Raw genomic sequence first — 16,813 nt, 5'->3', positions numbered from 1 at the left:
ATACTTCATGACCTGCAAGAGGCTATAAAGGCAGTTTGAGAGCCCAAACTGGATAATGGTTCATACTTGAGTTGAAACAGATTGACAAAGTCCCCCACTCCAAAATCTTAGCATCAAACAAAGTATTATTTTTATTAAATGCCTTGTATTATTAAAGGAGATTAACTGTAACTATTTCTTTGTGGGTAGGAAGAATATGGTTAGGAAGACGTCAACAAAGAATTACTGCTTTGCATAAACACAGTGGTGTCTGAACATTTTCTTGTAGAGTTAAGTGTAAGTTAAGCTACTGCCAGTAGCTTGTTAGGCCATTTCCTTTTGGCAACATCCTCTGTTCTTGCTAATAGGAAAACTTGTCATGCCCCAAACTGGTGTGAAGACAGAAAGGGTTCAGCTCTCGCCACAGCAGTGTTCTTAGCTGATCACCAAAGCAGAGTATCAACAGAAGGAAACCAACTCGGGGCTTCCGCTACAGGACGACAAAACTAATAGCTGAATATGTCAGTCTCAGGCTTCTTTTAATCCTGTGAAACCTGGGGTTGGGGTGCACGGTATTGATTTTTTTTTCTTCCCTAAATGGATAGAGCTAATGGGAGATTTGGTATCGTGTGGCTATAGCCTTAGTGTGTATTCATTAAGCATCTCAAACTGTAGGTCATATGATTAAGGTTCCAATGCTCTTTCAGTTCTCAAAAGATCAGAAGGAAACCTGGTATTGCTTCCTGTTCAGAAGGCCGCCAGCATGAGCACGGTGGAGGGAGGAGGAATTCAGCAGATACCACAAGGCCAAGAGCAGCTTTGCTGCGTCAAGTCTCTCCCTTCTGTGCTTCAGACCTTCCAGGCGGAGGAGATCAACTCTGTGAGTCTTCTCTTCTCTACTTAGAAGAGGTTTCCTGAGGATTCCTTAGCAATCACAGGTCTTCCTGGCCCTGTCCAATACAAAGACCATTTCTCCAGGTATGCAGCCATGTTTTGCAGAAACACTGGAAGACACACAGAAATTAAGGGCTCACCCTAAAACTGAACGTTTTTCCATTTGAAAGAATGCTTTGTTTTTCTTGGTCCTGCCTTCCTGGGATTTTCTCTTTAAAGCAAGCAGTCATTCTTTTTAAAATTAAATTATCTCTGGAAAACCCTGGAATTAGGCATCAGGGTGTGAGTGTATCAGGCAGGTTATATTTGAATCAGGTTTGCATCGCATCTTGCTCTCGAGTGCCTTCCCTGCACATGCCACCTCCCTGCATCCTGGGGCAACTACATGAAACAGTAATTGTCCATTTACATACTTGAACATGAGAACTCGACCTCTCTGTGCCTTGGTGTTCTTATTTGTAAAATGGGGAGAGTAAGTATTTACCTCGTGCTATTAGGAAATAGCACAGTATAAACATTCCATAGCAATTGCCATTATTATTATGACTACTTGACGGTGAGCACCTTGAACAGGGGTTCTGGATCCAACTCCCAATGCGATGGTGCCAGGCACAGAGTCAGTGCTCAGTGAACATAGGCAGATGGTTAAATGAATGTTTCAACTAGTTGAGCAAGCAGCTGTGAGAACAAGAATGCAACCCAGAGTCTCACTGAAGGTAGGTTAAGAACTTGCTAGATTTTTCTGGCTTAGGATATTCATTGGTGCTTCTATGTCCAGTACAAAAGAAGTGTGTGCGAATAGGAATGGGCACACAGGAGGACTCCACGCTTTAATTGTTGATCTAGTTGTTCTGTGTTGGTTTTCTTGTGGTTTTGTTTTTGTTTGCTTTCTTGGCAGTTTTGAAGATGGAACTCAGGACTTCGCACTTACCAGGCAAGTACTCTACCACTGAGCTATACCCCCAGCCCTGTTGATTTAGTTATTTTAAGAACACATGCATTTATGTATTTGAAGCTGAAAGAGTGTTGATGGTACCCAGCTACAGAGAGACCCAGCACCTGTTGAAGAAAATTAGAGACACAGAAAGATCCTGGGGACCCCAAAGAGGGTTTTTAGAAGCAGGAGCCATTCAGAGCTACAGATGCTGTGAGGTGTAGATCGTGTTGCCACAGGAGGATTTTCCTCAGGAAGATGTCCAAAGCCACAGGGACACCAAGGAAGAAACTGCACTTGGGCTTGCTGTTACTGGGAGAGAATGACCTTAGGGCCTCCGTGGGGGCCATGTGCCAGAACACCCAGGAACAGGCAGGGAGACAAAGTGCTTCAGGCTCCAGGCTATTCTGTCTTGCAACTCATGCCTTTCTAGTGGAAGGTAGAGATTGGCACATTGCAGTGTCTTCCTCTTAAGGAGAGAGAATAGTGGACACTGGGGTCTCGGTCAATCACCTTAGGGAACTCCAGATTCTGGGTCCTGTCCTCACTTTTTTACTCCATTGTGAATGAGGAAAATTTCCTGATTGCCAAATGCTACTTTAATCACATTCTTGTTCAATTTTTCCCCCTTTAAGCATTAAAAGGACGGTCTTATTTTAAAACACAAATCATGAACGTTTTTCATAAGATATTTATCCCTTTTTTGCTAGAAGCTCACTCAGTAAGCTTGGGCAAGTTATTGAACTTAGCCTTCTTCTCACTCGGTTTTCCCATCTATGAATTCTGACTCCCTTTCCATTAAATATGGATAGTGTTGATCTCTACCTGCTGACTCTCCCCTTTGTGTTGGTATTTTATATTCATGGAAGCTCAGCAAGGAACAAAATATAGAATTCAGTGCAGAGTGTCTGTCCATTGGGTTTTCATTCAAAATTCAACAGGTAGACAGAACTCCCGCACAAGGAAACGATGAGGCGACTCAGGGGAGGCAAGTAATGCTGAACATTAATGATGCTTGGATGTGGGCTGCCAGGCTCTGAGAGTCAAAGATGGTCTTTTCAAAGAAAGTGAGCCTGGAGAGGTGAGCAGCGCCTGCCAAGGTCATGCTGAGCAAGTTTTGCAGCCCCCAAGTCGGTGGAGTCTGAGCTACACAAACACAATAAACTTCCTCCTCCTAGAACCAGGTCGGTATTTCCATGCTCAACTTTATGAGATGGAGACAAATGCAATTCTACAACTGCAAATGAGAAATTTATCTAAAAAGCAAGTAGATCAACAGCATGATATTAAGTACCTAATGGGCAAAGATGAGATCAGAAAGCACAAAGGCAGCCGGGTCTTTTGGGGCACAAATGGAGTTCCAGCTACTCAGGAGGCTGGGGTGCAAGGATCACTGAAGCTCAGGAATTGAAGACCAACCTGCACAACAAAAGAGTGAATGAATAAAGGTTACTAGGCAAGTTCCCTGCCCTCAGAGTTAAGCATATTCTTGGTAAAACAAATTGCTATAATTGGTATGTCCCCCAAAATTCACATGTTAGAAGTTTGATTCCCAAATTCATATGTCAATGGGGTTTGGAGGTGGGGTCTTTGGGAAGTAATTATGATTAAACAGGTCATGGGAGTGGATCCCCATAACTGCATTAGTGGCTTTTCAACTAGAAGAAGAGAAACCGGAGCTACCCATGTTTGCTGTGACCATGTGACGTTCTCTGTCATAAACAGCAAAAGGCTCTCACCAGATGCCAGCACCATGCTCTTGAACTTGCCAGCCTCCACACCATGAGTTAAATAAACTTCTCTTCTTTATAAATTACCAGGTCTCAGGTATTTTCATTATAGCGGCAAAACACTAAGATGCAGATTGGTTAATCTAAAAGACCATATTTGTGACGATGTAAGTGCTAAGGACTGATACCACCTAAAAGGGTTGAAGGATTTATGGAAAGCCAGACCTGATGGTGTACTGGGTACATTTTCTAGCAAGTTGTAGTTGTGGCTGGACCATGAAGATTGGGTAGAACTGTGGTCAGGAGAGAGGAAGCAAAATATAGCAGTGTGCTAAAGCCAACCGGAGCTCTCCAGAAAGCTGGTTGCTACATGTTCAGGAATGTTGTGAGCCATTTGTTAAACATGGTGATTACTAAAACTTAATTTGCAAAAACTTAAAGAAAAATAAATTATATTTTAAAAATAATAAATACTCAGAACTCATCACTTCCTAATTCTTTTATAATTTATTGTTATCTATTCTTAACGATATTTCTAACTATTTAATCTCTGTGGTGAAATGTAGGGTGTGCCAGGCTAGCTCAGGCACAGGTAAGAGCCACGGAGTCAGAACCCAGAACCCGGGAGTTGGGTAAAAGCAGGTTTGTGGCGAGCAACCTGCAAACTCGTTTATTGCAGGAAAAACCAAACACTTTATAAACTTTTTGCCCAATCACAATGTGCCACAGGGGAATCAGACCACCAGGCCCCTATACAGATTCCCTTGGTAACACTAGGTCAATTGGGGGCAGTTGTTTACATTCCTAGGTGGTAAGAGTGGAATGCTCCTCTCTGCAAGTTGGCACACTTGAGACATTAACTGCTGCAAGCCAAGAACTAGGATTTCTCCCAACATTGAAATACTACATAAGAGTGTGTTATTGCCCATCTCTTTTTGACTTCATGGTAGGAGTATTTATACAACAAAAATCTGATAACAGTACAAATCAGAGATTGATTAAATGTTCTATTGACTACTAAGAAAGTCATGCAAAAAAAATACAACCTAAACTTAAAATACATTGGTCAGGGTTGGGGATGTAGCTCAGTGATAGAGAACTTATCTGGCATGTACTGACCCCAAGTCAAATCCCTAGTACTACAAGAGCAGGGGGAGATAGATAGATAGATAGATAGATAGATAGATAGATAGATAGATACAAAGATACATAGATACATGGATAGATACATAGATACATTGTGGATGATACCAAAACATTGAGGAAATTTTTTTCTACCACTTGAAAATTATTATCTGATTCAGCAAGAATTCCCTCAGGTCACTGATAAACAGTGAAGTTCGGCATGCTCATTAATGTGAATAAAAATGTCAACCAATCATCATGTTAGAACTACAATGAGAAAGCTGGTTATTAAACATTCATCAGCACACCCTTGGGGGAAGGCCATATCATAAGGAAACCACAGTACATGCAACATGGCAAAGCTGAAAGGCATAGAGTTGTGTGGTGGAAGTGACATGGGCTGTAGTCATGGGTTCAAATTCCAGCTCTGAATTCTGCAGTTTACTAACTGTGAAAACTGGAGCAAACTACATTACATGACTGAGCCTAAGTTTTTTCGTATGTAACACAGACAGTGAAGTCAACCACACTGTGTGATTATGAGCACTAGAAAGACCATAGTATTAAATGCCTAGAAGAGCATCAAGTGCATATCACACACCCAATATTAATGCTAAATATTACAGTGCAATGTTCTAAAACCCACGGAAAATTGATTAAGCAGTGGGTTTATTTAGAGGATGGATGGGAGCATCAAGTCTTGAATTCCAGGTAAGAAATATGGAAATTATTATGTAAATATTTGTGGGTCATTAAAGGTTTCTGATGGGGACACTATTGTGGGTTAAAATGATATCATAAAAGTTGGGGATAGCACTAGCTTGTGACATAAAATACTGTCTTCTACATGTGGGCATCTAATAAACTGCTTAACAATAAACCTCATTTTGGCAGATTCCAAGATGTCTTCTGAATCAAAGAAAGATTAAGTTTTACTTAATATAATTTGGGTGTTAGTGTACCTCAGCATATTCTAATACTTTAGAAATTTAAAAATTTATACCGGGTAGCTCTATAGTAATACCCCATGAAATAATGTACCAGATTCATGGTTTTTCTTTTTGTACACAACTTTTCATCAAATAAATCCCCAAGACCTGGGGTTCTGCCTCCTTAATGTCTCTTGACCCTGCCTGCCACTGACCTTCCCATTGCCTTGTCTGAAATCAGTGGGTCACAACCTTGGTCCCATACTGGAATCACCTAAGGAACCTTTAATTTAAAAAGGGCCAGGGGGCTGGAGCTGGAGCTCAGTGACAGAGCACTTGCCTAGCATGTGTGAGGCACTGGGTCTGACTCCCAGCACCACGTATAAATAAATAAATAAATAAATAAAACAAGGGTAAAAATCAACAACTAAAAAAAATACTTTAAAAAAAAAAAGTGCCAGGGTCTGGTTCCTGCCTCCAGAGATCTGATTGGTCTAATTGGTCTAATTGGTAAGGTAAGGCTTGACACTAGGGCATTTTTAAGGTTCCCGAGGGTTCTACTGTGGGGATAAGCCTCAGTCACCCTCTCAGGATTGCTCCCCTGAATCAATGCACAAGTCAGCTGCCTGGTCCCTGGCCTTCAGGGTTGAGTTCTTCAGTTCTCTACTGTGATTTCAGAATGATCTTTGAAAAAACACTAATTTATCAGGCTACTCTTGCTTTTAAACCCTTCAGTAAGTAGCTCTCCAGTACCTGATACAGCCCAATCTTATTAGTACCAGCCTTCTTCTTTAACCACACACACACACACACACACACACACACACACACCCCTAAGATATTCCAATAATAAAAGGAATAATGACAAATTCAAGGAAAAAATTCAAACCAGAGTGACCTGGCCTAGGGAAGTCGTGGTAAACTCAGATATTTAATGACAGTTTATAAAAACACTGGTCAAAAAAAATTCCCAAGGTAACTGCTCTGCCACATTGAAGGTGCATGGGAGCTTCGCTAGAGAAACCAGCCCAGGCGTAGGAAGCAGCACTCCTTAGAAAAGGGGGGAATCTGGACAGACACATACCCAGGGAGAAGACCTGGAAGGGAGAGGCAGAGACTGTGTGACACCACCCCAGCCAAGGGAGGCCGGAAGCTGACAGCAACCACCAGAAGCTGGGGAGAAGCGGGAACAGGTGCTCCCTGGCAGCTCTCAGAAGGAACAACCCTGCCCACACCGACCTTGACCCTGAATCCTTCAGACCAGGAGAATACATTTCTGTTGTTTAAGCTACCAGTGTGTGGCACTTTGTTTCAGCAGCACTGCATACCTAATCCACCTCCAAGATGGCTTCTTGGTCTAAGAGCGTCTGTCTCTCCACCCACCCAGCCCCAGATCCCTCCTGAGCTTTAATCTCCAGCCATCAAGTCCCCTGACTGCTCTATTCTTTCCTGCCCTCCCTCTACCTGCAATGCCCATTCCCAGACCCTGTACCAGAGGGATCCAAGGACTCCTTAAAGACCAGCACAAGTGGCCATCCTTTCTCTTGTCACTACACCCCACTCCCTCCCAATCAAATGTCCACCATTCCTCCTTAGACACACCATGGCTGTCATTTGTATCCAAAATCACTCCATATCCTCCCAGCTCATCTCTTACTCCAGTTTTTGCTGCTGCAATCAGTGCCTGGCCCACTGCCTCTAGCTTCATGCAGTTGTCATCTGGCTGCTCCTGTCTTCAGCCACTTTGTTTACCTCTCACTTCCTGCTCCTGGCCTTCTCTGATACCAAGACTGGAACATCCATAGAAATCCACTGAATACACACCTGGGTCACCCACAAGAACTGCAGGGGATGTCATACCTCTGGGACCACTCATGTACCCTCTTCTCCCCTGTGCAAACTGTTCTCAGTCACATTTCATAAAGCTCCTCAGCAGCACCAGAGTTTGGACACCAATGGCTTGAGCAGTGGCCAGCTCCAAAAGCATCCTCTTGTATTGGTTTTCCCACCTTCCTGATCCTCACCCTCGGCCCCTCCCTGACAACTGGTCCACGCAATCATCTCCAAGTAAACTACCCACAAGCATGTGTTTTCTATGGCTCCATTTTTAGACAAATACAGCCTAAGACTATGTTTAAACCATGTGAAATTGCCAATATTTGATCATTTCTGACTTATGGAGATGCCAATTTCATGTGATCCAATCTGACTGATGATTATTTGTTTGTACTTATGTGTTTTTTTGTTTGTTTTTTGTTTGTTTGTTTGTTTGTTTTCTGCCATCCTGGTGATAGGAGTGCCCTCCCACCAAGCTACATCCTAGTTCTTTTTATTTTTATTTTGAGACAATATGTTACTAAGTTGCCAGGACTGACATTGAACTTGTGATCCTCCTGTCTCAGCCTGCCAAGTCACTGGGATTAAAGTCATGCAATATAGCAACCAGCTTACTGATGTCTTTTCAAACAGAATTTAGGCTTCTTGAAGTGAGGGAGTGATGCCTTTATCATCTCTGCATCTCCAGCAGCATCAAGCAATGTGGTTCTTCAATCCATGTTGAATAAGTGATCTCCTCAGGATAGCTAAGGAAAAGTTTAAGGTAGGGATTCTTCTGTAGATAATGTCAGGATAATAAAGTTAAATCCCCACCTCACACCTTATATCAAATAAAGATGAATAAAGGGTTTAAATGCAAAATAGAAGCAATTTTTTAAAGGATGACAGATACAGCTTCTAGCCTGGTGGGAGAGGCAAATACGAACCAAAGTTCCACTGTGGCGTGGGTAGAGCTCCCCTAGCAGAAGCATGGGGCTGGAAGAGCACCAAGTTGGACTGAGCTCAGAGGGTGCGAAGGGAGGTAAGCGCTACGCTAAATTCTGGAAGACACAAGGAAAGGAGTCAGAAGGACTGGAGGAAGTGTATTCCAGGCAGAGGGAAGAGCCCAGGCAAAGAAATGGAGGTGAGAGGGTCTGACTGGAAGAAATAAAAGCAATCGTCTTGAAGCTTTCTGTACAGACACTAAGGAATCCATGGGAGTTATCATATTCTGGCTTTGGGGGAAATTAAGTCAAATATCACACAAGTAGCTGCTGAGCAATTGCTCAGAGGTGACATTGGAGTCCTTGCTGTCTTCTTGGGGGTGGACTGGGATCTCTGAGCCATGCTACCTCCCTGGGGTTACTACAGCACTAATCTGCACATGCACCAGCTTTGACAAGGACATCAAAACTTGTTTGGCCCATTCATGAAGAGCATCTAGATTCCAGGGTTGGATGCTGCACAAAATGTACAAGTAGAAACATTGTCCATTCTCTTTGATGGCTTGTGAGAAAGCTATTTTGTAAGTCCTGGGAGCTCTTTGAATCACATGAACCAGCATGGATATCAGGTCAGAGAAACAGGATCCAACAAGGGGCCAGAGAACAGGGAATAAACTAGACTTGCCCATTGTTTTTCAGGGTAGGTTAATTGTAGACTATCGTGCTTCTTTTTTTGGTCTGTGACAACTGAAATGTTTTCCCTACACAAAGTCCAATGTTTATGCCCATTTTACCCTAATGAATTGCTCTATGTAATAGTAAGGCAGTTCTTTTCAATTCAAACTGATAACTTAAGATAACTTTAATGTCCTGGTCCAAGAATCAGTCAAATTGAACCAAAACACTTTGTAACAACCATAGCAATATTTTAGTGTGCATCTTTAAAATACCCTTAAGATAATAAAGTATGTATTATGCCATGAAATTCTTTAAAACCAGAGAGAATGAAGTAAAAGAACACCATGATAGTCTAAAGAGGACTAACTAGTGTATTCCATGCTCCTTCCAATAGCAATAGCGATTGAACATGAATGCCGATAAGACATAATTGTAGGCTTGTCATTTATCACAAACACCAGGAAAATTCACTTAGCTTCAGGAACTTCTGTCACTAAACGGTAGATATAAAAATATCAACATCTTTAAATCACCTATTGTAAGATACCTGTCTTCAGTCACCTGTCTGCCGTCTTCAGACTTCTGATAGGATAAATTGGAGAATGCTGATTAAATCACATCATCACTAACACGCTCGAAGAATTGTGACAGTCATATATTCTCTAAGTTACAACTGTGTTTTATTTATAGCTCGTGTCAAAAATGCCTTGGGGCTTTTGCTCTTCAATTCTCTAGCAGTTTATTTCTTCAAAATTGTGCCCATGTTTTACAGCAAGATCCACAGCAATAAAGCAAGAAATCAGAAAAATCAGCATTGGATATCAACAGTTTAACATTCTCTGCACCCTGGGACAATCCAGAGACAATCGAAAAAAGGTTCTCCATGACCTTGCAGTAGCTGCAAATCACTGTGATCTGAATTAGAATAGCCTCCTCTTCAATAATACATTACAGACTCAGTACATTTAGGCATCCTTGGGGTTTCTCAGTGGGAACTAAGATTATTGCAGCGCAAACCTCATTTTTCTTATCACACAGCTTCCATCAATACATTTATGATGTCTTGTAAAGCACACAATAGAGGGTACACCTATGTATCAGGCCCACATTTATCCACAAGAGCTCAGATAGATACATAAACCAATAAATTCTAAGTAACTAAATGAAAGTGCTAACTAAAATTCTTGTCCAGTGGGTGAATGCATCACTGATCACAGTCAAGATCTGTCCTATTAGAGATTAGGTGAGAAAGCAGACAAGAGTAAGCTAGCAGAGGTCAACTGTAAAGGCCAGAGAGGCAGAGAGGCTGCTACAGCAGATGATGCCAAAAGGCCAAACAAAACCCTTGGCATTAGCTGAGAATGAATCACAGACCATCAGGGGTCCCCATATTCAAGCAAGTTTCTATAGGAGAATTCCCCCCAATAAAAGCAATAAAAAAAAAATAGAAATGCAATGTGTCCCCTTCAGAACCAAGTGCAGAACTTCAAAGCCACATTGAAATGTCAGCATCCATTGCTGGGAGTCCTGCTGGGGACCTCGCCAGCACCCAGTGCCCTCATTCTGCCCTGCATGCACACACATGCACATGTGCGCAAGTGTGCACACACACACACACACACACACACAAACACACATGCACCCTCGTCTCCAGCTTCCTTCTAAGCTAAATGATTCACACAAATCTGTCCCTCTGTAAGATGATAAATTACCATATATCATGATTATAAAAATAAGGGCTAATACATATGCAGTGACAACTGGATACCAGCCACTATGCTTCATGTGGCCTGAATGTTACCTCATGTCATTGTCACCTCAGCTGAATGCAGTGAGTACTATCAATAACCCTCATTTTATTGAAGAGGAGTTCAAGTTTAATGAATTAGACACTTTGGAAAGTATCCACCCGATTCGCAATCATTTTCCCATCTCTTCGAACACCCATCTTTGCCTCACAATCCAGATTGATGATTCCTCAAGAAACACTTGACTGACTCTGTCAGTCAGTCCACTCAAAAGCCCAAATCTGAACTGAGAGCAAGAGAGATGGAAAGTTGGTTGCTGAAAAGAGGAGGCATAAACTTCTGCTGACCCCAGCAGCCCCTGCAGTCCACAAGCAACCTTCCAGAAAACTTCCTTCTTCCAAAGCTACATTTCTTTGCCTTGTTGTGCTCCCCATGCTTCTGAAGTCAAGAGGGAGCAACATCCACTCCAAGAGCTGAGATGGAGCTATATATACACAAGGAAGATCTTGCACCCTCCAGCCTTGGCCCTTTTGTTAGCAGGAGCCGGGGTTGGAGAAAAATCAGCACATTCTGGCAAGACCCCTTCACCCTCCCTTCTCCCATCACTCTGGCTACCACCCTGTGTCTTGTGATCACCAGTTCCTTTATCCCTGTTACACCAGCACCACAGAAGCCAGGACTCCAAAGCATTCTTACATTCCCTTTTTTGACCCCTGTCTCTCACCATCACTCACTGCAAACTTCTAAAATCTTTCCATGGTGCCCACTTGGTCACACAACCCATCCTTAGCAAATTGCCTCCATTCACTGCCTCTTCTGGGCCCAATTTCTTCACCAATGCTCCTACTAAAATCTAAGGGTGATGTTTCTACTGAAACCCATCTAAGGTGGACTTTAATTTCCAGGATATACAAAGAACACAAAAAACTTAACACCAAAAAGACAGATAACCCAATCAATAAATGAGCAAAAGAACTGTACAGACACTTCTCAGAAGAAGAAGTACAAATGGCCAACAAATATATTTTAAAGTGTCCAACATGTCTAACAATTAGAGAAATGCAAAAATCAGTATACTGCAGAGACGCAGCCACATCAATGTTTATAGCAGTTCAATTCACAATAGCTAAGCTATGGAACCAACCTAGGTGCCCTTCAACAGATGAATGGATAAACAAAATGTGGTGTATATACACAGTGGAATATTACTCAACCTCAAAGAAAAATGAAATTATGGCTTTTGCCAATAAATGGATGGAACTGGAGAATATCATGCTAAGTGAAATAAGCCAATCCCAAAGAACCAAATGCCGAATGTTTTCTCTGATATGAGGATACTAATTGACACAAGGCAGGAGCGGGTGGCTAGGAAAGAATAGAAGTACTTTGGATTAGACAAGGGGAAATGAAGGGAAGGGAGAAAGAAGAGCAAAAGGAAATGATTTTCCTATGTACAAATGTGAATCTCACCGTCATGTACATCCACAAGAACGGGGTCCTAATTAGAATAAGATAATTATACTCTAGAATAATTAGAAAATTATTCTATGGTATAATTTTATCAAAATGAATTCTATTGTCATATATAACTAAAAAGAACCAATAAAAAATTAAGTTGGACATTCTCTCCCTCATATCTCTTAAACCACTGGACTAGAGATGGGATAGCTATCCTCTGCTCCTCACTGACATTTCTAGATTTTTCTTCTTCCCTAAACCTCCTCCCCCACGCTCGGTATCTTGTCATTGTATTATTCCCACTCAGTAGCCCTCCTTGTGACAGCAACTACTGAGTCCCCTGCCCAAAATTTCTCCCCTCATTCCTCTAAAAATTTTCCTCCGGATTCACCGCACATTTCTCCAACAGGACTCTCATCAAAAGGTTTGGCGATTTTAAAGTCCACGTGGGTGATCTTTCTCCATTCCTTAGGCTCTTGTCCTCCACCCTACCCCAGCTGCTCACTCCCTGGGTCACAGCTAGACCTAGTCATCCATTACCAGTACCAGCATCAATAGCAAGCATTCCAACTGACATGGCCAACTACCCATTTCCCAGGCATCTCCAACTTAGCACATCTAAAATCCAACTGTCTTTCCCCAAAATCTGTTCCAACTGCTGTCTTCCCATCTCAGGCCAGGGCAACCTCATTCTTCCAGCATGCAGTCTGTCAATAAATCCTGTTGAATTTACCCTCAGAGTATGTGCAGCCTCCAACCACACCTTACCAACTCACCACGGTCACCTGGTGTAAACCGCCGTGATCTCTCACCCTGCCCCCTCTCCACCTAGGCCAAGTCTCTTTTCAACACAGTACCCAAGGGGACCATTGAAAATATAAGTTCAATTATGTCTTTCTTTCTTCAAACACACTCCCTTGACTTTCTATTACATTAAGTGTAAAAAAGCAACCTAGTTATAGTAACTTATAAAACCTCATATTTGCTGGCCCCCCAGCACTTCTTGGACCTGCCTCCCATTAGACCCTCCGTATTTATGCTGCTCCAGTCCCTCTGGCCTCTTCGCTGCTCCTTCACCATGCTAGTTATCTTTTGCCTCAGAATCTCATTCCTTCTCACACCTCAACTTGGAAGTTCTTTCTTCCAGATTTCCACTACTTTCCTCTTTCTCTACCTTCCACTCTTTACTCAGATATCACCTTCTCCTTGAGGCTTCTGTGAGCCTACATAAAATTGCCGCACTGCCTCACACACCATCTCTCCCTGCCTTGAAATGTCCTGTGCCTCTTTCTTGTTTTATATCTCAGCATGACACTGAAACTTCATTCTATACAGTTTTACTTCTGTGTCTGCCTCCACCTGGTGAAAGGCCAACTGCTTGAGGGGGTGGGTTCTTGCAGTTTTTTCCACTGCTGTACTCTCAACACTACAACAATGTCTGCCACATAGGAGCTACTCAATAAATTGTTTTAATTAGCGGGGCACACTAGCAGTCACCTATAATCCCAGCTACTTGGGAGGCTGAGGCAGGAGGATCGCAAACTCAAGGGAAACCCCAGCAACTTAGCCAGACCCTGTGTCAAAATAAACAAAAATAAAAAGGGCTGGGAGCCAGGCATAATGGCACATGCCTTGTACTCCTAGCAACTTTGGAGGCTGAGGCCGGAGGATTACAATTTCGAAGCCAGAGTTAGTAAATTAGCAAGGCCCTAAGCAACTTAGTGAGACCCTGTCTCAAAATTAAAAAAATAAAAGGGGCTGGGGGTGTGGCTCAGTGGTTAAGTACCCCTGGGTTAAATCCCCAGTATCAAATAAATAAATAAAGGGTTGAGGATATAGCTAGGTGGTAAAGCACCCTGGGTTTGATCCCCAGTACCACAAAGGGAAAAAAAAAGTTTTAATTAATGAGTGAATAAACAAGAGCAAATAGAGATAGGCAGGCGAAGCAATTTCCAAGGTCACAAAGCTAGTCAGAGTCCTAAGCATGTATTTATCAGAGCTGCACTCTACACTAAAGACTTCCCTGCCTCTCATAATCACATGCTTGGGATAGCTTACAAATATACACAATGAAATGGTAAATCCTCTGATGATGAGTTTGTTATGCCTTTATTGGAAAGATGAAGAGACAAAGAGAAGCCAATTTGGAATTGTTTACATCAGAGCAAACTCTGTAAAAAACCAGCTGGTGAATATGTCATGGTGTGCAGGCCATTTGATGCCAATGACTCAACCTTGTCTTTGGAGCACAAAAGCAGTCATAGACAACACATAGAAAAGCAGGCACAGCTATCTGCATTCCATAAAACTCATCGTCAAAAACACAGATGACAGACTGGATTTGACCCACAGTCCATAACTTGTCAATCTCTGATTTAAATCTATAAAAATGCAGTTAGGCCGATGGGTAATTGTGTCTCAAATCTTAGGCCATTACAGGAAACAATGATGTAAAGAGAATCAACTTTTAATTTGTTCAGTTCTGGGTTCAAATTCTAGCCCTGCCCTGTGCTATCTATGACAATGGGCAAATTACCAACCTCTTTAAAATTCAGATTGCTAAATGGGCACGGTGGTGCACCCCTGTAATCCCAGCGGCTCAGGAGGCTGAGGCAAGAGGATCATGATTTCAAAGCCAGTTCAGCAACTTAGAAAGGCCCTAAGCAACTCCAGGAGACCCTGTCTCTAAAGAAAATACAAAAAAAGGACTGGGCATGTGACTCAGTGGTTAAAAACCCCAGAATTCAATCCCCAGTACCAAAAACATAAAAATAAAAAAATAAAGTAAAATTCAGATTGCTCACCTGTCAAAGGGATAAATAATCCTTATTTGGCAGGGTTGTTATGAGGCACAAATGAGATGGTATATATACAGTTGACACTAAATTGTACATAGCAGTTGCTTAATAGTGATGGTTACTATTTTTAGGTGGCTCCTGTGAATCCCAAATAGACTATAGGTCCCTTAGGGTTGAAGGCGGTTTTTTTAAATTCAAGGTCACTTTTATATCTAGTTCTGGCCAGGAGATGTCCCTACTGAGCATTTTGTGAAAGACAAACAAAAGAACACATCGTTTTATTTTTTTTTATTGTAAACAAATGGGGTACAACTTGTTTGTGTGTTAGGACACATCACTTTACATAAAGCCTGGTAAACTTCTGAACTCAAGAAGTAACACTGATGTGTATAAACACCAAGTTCTAGAAGCATTTAAATAAAAGAGACCTAAGAATGCTGTGGCTGTGGAATTATGATAATACTATTGAGGATTATTTAGCCAATATAGTTTCATCCGTGTTTTCTCTAGCCCTCTGTTGGTCTGGGGTAGACACTGCAGATCCCCTGGGAACCAAGCTACGCTCTCTGGAGGATGTTAGCAGAACTGCATCTCCCTGAGCCCCTTAGAACTCAGACTCTTTCACCCTTAGAACTCAGACTCAATATACAAATCTGCAAGAGCCCTGCAAGGTGACTTTCCTGCGGGCACATGTTGCTGGCTTGACTGTTGCAGGTGGTTCTATAGCTAAGGCAGAGCTTTCCTGTGTCCCCTGTGGGTGGCAGCCCCCTTGGTGGGCTCATTTCTGCAGTGTGGTTCTTGGTGGGGCTAGAAACTTCTTCCCTGGCCTGCCCAACAAAGTGTATCCAAGCCATGTCTATTCAAGTCAGAGCAATCGCTTTGATCTGGAACTGAACCTGAACCTAGCTCCTTTACTAGGTGCCTCACCGGCCAACTCAGATCATCAGTTTCATGGTCTAGAAAAGACAAAAAATGACCACTGACAGGTTCCTTTACACAGAGAAAAGAGGAAACGCTTGCCTTTTCCAACCAAGTGAAATGCAGGGACAAGCTAGAGGTTGAAACAGTATGAACAGAAGCAAAGGGAGAGGCACATGTTTCCCAAGAGTCACCCCTCTACCAGAGAGGCCTGCTTGAGGGATCACAGGCCCCTCATACAGCGGGGCAGCCTTGGTGCCATCCCCATTGGGAGCACATGGGGGGAGCGGCCCTGCCTGGTACACGGCACAAACACGGGGAGATCACAGAGCTACTCCCCAAGACCTTGAGGCTTTCAGGAATGTCCACATACCTGCGGGGTAAGGTAAAGCACAATCAACAGATTGGAGAACCGTGTTGAAAAGGAAAACCTCAGAATGCAGATTGCTCACTGTCAGGCGCCTATCATTCGCCATTTGCCTGCCTCTCGCCTGTCCATCGCCTGCCTTACACCTATCCATCACCCAGCGCACGAGGTTCACCTCCCAATCATCTGACAACAGTCAGCAAACTGATCGCCAACTGCCCCTGGAGCACCAGCTGCCTGCTGTTGCCTGGAAGTTCTCTGTCACAGTACCTGCACGTTTGGTTACACGTGGCTGCCGCCATTTTGATACAACAGCCAGACCTCGTAGGACCCCTGGCCGGACTGACTGAGCTCCCTCTCCAGGATCCCTCAGCCCGACCCATCACTCCCTGTCTCTGGGGCCCTCACATCGACTGACTGCTCCCTGCTGCCAGGATCCCCAGACCAACTGACTGCGCCCTATCACCGGGACCCCAGACCCGCCTCCAGGATCCTA

The 16,813-nt window shown here is 43.0% G+C and overlaps 1 pseudogene; it reads left to right on the top strand.

Annotated features, from left to right (window-relative positions):
* Nucleotides 1-742: 742 nt before the first annotated feature.
* LOC124986317 (high mobility group protein B1-like) overlaps nt 743-16,813 on the top strand; it is a 54,224-nt pseudogene continuing 38,153 nt past the window's right edge.

The sequence above is a fragment of the Sciurus carolinensis genome, chromosome 6 (assembly GCF_902686445.1).
Source record: "Sciurus carolinensis chromosome 6, mSciCar1.2, whole genome shotgun sequence".
NCBI lineage: Eukaryota > Metazoa > Chordata > Mammalia > Rodentia > Sciuridae > Sciurus > Sciurus carolinensis.
The sequence above is the reverse complement of the archived record's forward strand: the minus strand, read 5'-3'. Positions and strand labels throughout refer to the sequence as shown.